Here is a 3,855-nt window from a genome sequence, read left to right on the forward strand (position 1 = left end):
ATCAATGGTAGCTAAAGATACCTTTGACAAAACAGTTACGACTTTGTACCAAGTTTCTGAAATCGAACACGAACCACAAAACCTGTGTAAACTTCAATGGCAGAAGGGTCAACCTTTAGCCATGGTCACATTGCCAAACTTAGGTATTGAAAATAGACCTAATGTTCTTTCTCAATCCAAAGTCAATGCCAACACTATCTACGAATGGAATATAGATGGTATGTCTGAATACAATATCTTAAGTCTCCTCCAACAAATGACAATGGCATCAAATGCCTACAAAACCCAAGCCAATACACACCAGACAAAGCCATAGCTGAACTCCTAATAGCAGGATTCTCAGGCCAACTCAAAGAATGGTGGGATTACCATCTCATGCCCCCTCAACATTTAGAAATTTTGAACGCAATCCAAACCACAGAGGAAGGAATTCCCATCATCGACGAAATAGGAAACCCAATACCTGATGCAGTTGCAACACTAATACACACAATTAGCTTGCACTTCATAGGTGATCCATCACACTTAAAAGATAAAAATGCAGAACTCATATCCAACCTTAGATGTAAAAAACTTTCTGAATTCCAATATTATAAAAACACTTTCCTAACCAGAGTTATGCTAAAGGAAGACTCAAACCAACCTTTTTGGAAAGAAAAATTCCTTGCAGGACTCCCAACCCTTTTAGGAGAAAAGGTTAGAAACAAAATTAAAGAAGTCTATGTGGTAAACCAAATCCCATATAACCATTTAACTTATGGAGAATTGGTTAGCTTCACTCAAAAGGAAGGTTTGAAAATCTGTCAAGATTTAAAACTCCAAAAACATCTAAAATGGGAAATGAAAAAGACTAGACAAGAACTGGGATCTTTTTGTAAACAATTTGAAATACCCATGACCAATATCTCAAAAAGCTGTGAAGGATCCTGTTCAAAACCTTATAGAAAACCGCACAGAAAATCTTTCACAAAACTAGGCAGACTTGAATTCTATGAAAAATCTAGACCCAAAAATTCTTACAATCAAAGAAAAACAAATTTTTACAAGAAAAAACCTTTTTAAAAGAAGTTCGAACCTCAAACTTCAAAACAAATAACTTGTTATAAGTGTGGCCAAATAGGACACATCTCAAGATATTGCAAGAGAAATAAAAAACTCCATGAATTAAAAATCGATGAACAAATAATTCAAAAAATAGAGGCAATACTTTTAGAAACCTCTGAAGAAGAAACTACCACGAATTCTAAAATAGGTTCATCAGAAAATGATAAACCTCTACAGTTTGATGAACTAGGGACCTCTAACTCTCTTAGTAATTCAGAAGCGAGTACAAAATCAATTAATGTTTTAACAAAGGATCAAGAACTAATTCTTGATATTATAAAACAAGTTGAAGATACAAAACTTCAAAAGGAAATAATAGAAAAACTGTTAAATACTTTTGAATCAAAACAAGGTCAACCTTCCACATCCTCATCAAAATTACTTCCTAAAACCACTTATGACCTAACAAATATCTTAGGAAAAAGAACAAAGTCACAAGCCCATGTCACAATTCAATCTCTGCAAGAGGAAATTAAAATTGTAAAACAAGAATTAAAAACTCTTAAACAAAAACAAGAAATTGATTCAAACATTCTTCAAAATCTTATTTCCCAGGCACAAAATCAAATCTCTTCTGACCATGAACAGGATGAAGAAGAAGGAGAAAATGAAGAATATTCTAACAAAATTGAAAATTTAGAAGAAATCCCAGAGGATTTCTTGTTCGTTTTAAGAACAGTAACCACAAGAAAATATTTAATCAAAATTAATTTAGTTTTTTCTGAAGATTTCAAATTCGAAACAATTGCACTTTTTGATACTGGAGCAGATTTAAATTGCTTAAAAAGTAGCATTGTACCAAACAGATTTTTACAAAAATCTAATGAAAAACTTGTTGCAGCCAACAACTCCAACAAGATTATAATAAGTAAAACTGAAGCTTCCATTAAAAATGGTAATGTTTCAATCAAAACTCCTTTTGTTTTATTAGAAAATATTACTCATACTGTCATTTTAGGGACTCCTTTCATTAACATGATAACTCCCTATTCAGTCAATTACGACAGTATTTCTTGCAAAACAAAAGAAGCCAAAATTATTTTCCCTTTTATTGAAAAACCCAGAACAAAGAATTTAAATCTTTTAAAAGCTTGCTCTGTTTACAAAACTGAATTAAATTGTTTAATTCAAGGAAAAGAAAAACATTTATATTTCCTGAAACAAGATATTTCTTTTCTCAAAACTGAACAACAATTACAAAATAGTTTCGTAAAACAAAAAATTTCAGATCTCCAAAAAAAGATTGAAAACGAAATCTGTTCAGATTTACCAAATGCTTTTTGGAACAGAAAACAACATATGGTAGACCTACCATATGAAAATGACTTTTCCGATAAACAAATCCCAACGAAAGCTAGACCTATCCAAATGAATTATGAACTTGAAACACATTGCAAAGCAGAAATCCAAGACCTAGAAAAAAGACTATTTGATACTTGTGATCTTCTCTATTTTAAGATAAATTAAATAGTCTTTTTTAATTTCTATTGTAAATGATTTTTTAAACAATTTTGATGATAATAAATAAGAGGAGATCCTAAATTACTCTGTTTGATAATCCAACCGTTTAATTATTGACATAATATATTAATGATTAAGTATACAAAATTTATATAAATCAAAAAATTGTAGTTATGTAATCTAACCATCAGTATTTATTTATCTTTTTTAAAAATATTCATTTGAAATTATCTAAACAAAGTATCAACTAGTTTAAAATTTTTATAAAGTTTTGTAGAATTAATCTGTTCAATAAGAATTTTTGATTAAACAGTTGTATTAGTAAAATTTATCGTTTATATTGAGTTGGAAAGCAACTATTATAAGATCTTCTTATGGTTAATGGATCTCCACCCATAATAAATAGATTATTAATGTTTTTTTCAAGAGAAAATACACATATGTAAACATGATCAAGAGATTTCATTTTTATGTCTATGGCACAAGAAAATCTCATGAGTTGACACTGCTAGACCGTAACTATAGTGTTTTAAAATTGAACACCGATCCGATCAATTGAGTAATGGTCAAATCTGTGGGTCACTGGTTTGGACCCTGTTGATATAGTCTATATTTTAAAAAACAAACAGGAATTAAAAAATATTTTTTTAAAAAATCTCTAAATTATTTAAAACAAAATTTATTTTTATTTAAATTTAATTTGAAGGATTAAAATCAAATAATATAATATTACATAGACTTATTTAAATTAAATTAAATTTTTTAGGAATTAAAATAAAGACTAAAAGTCAAGAAAACATTATCTTTATAGTACTGAGATCATAACGACCTATTGGCAACATTATCGCCATAGTTTTTCAAGCGATTGTGTCATATCCGTAATATTTGTTAATTTTTTTACTAAGTACTTGTTCAGTATTTATGAGTCGGTTTGTGCCTTATCAATTCATTAGTTAATTGTTTTTTTTCTTTTATGCGCCACTTTTTTCGTTCTCTTCACGCATTAACCTATTGCCATTTTTCTCTTTACATGCTACTCTAATTCAGAGTATAGTTTAATGTGTATATAAAGATTTTTTTTTAATTATTAAAATTGCACCTGTTTTTTGAAATTATGGACTCTATATTTAATGATTAATGAACTAAAATCAAATAACATGTATTTTACATAGACTTATTTAAATAAAACCTCTTTTTTATGAACCAAAACATGCAAATACTAATAGCCAAAAAAAATTATTTTTATAGTATCAAGATCATAACGAACGATTGCAAATATTTGATACGTTT

This window comes from Cicer arietinum, chromosome 2, assembly GCF_000331145.2.
Source record: "Cicer arietinum cultivar CDC Frontier isolate Library 1 chromosome 2, Cicar.CDCFrontier_v2.0, whole genome shotgun sequence".
In the NCBI taxonomy this organism is placed as follows: Eukaryota; Viridiplantae; Streptophyta; class Magnoliopsida; order Fabales; family Fabaceae; genus Cicer; species Cicer arietinum.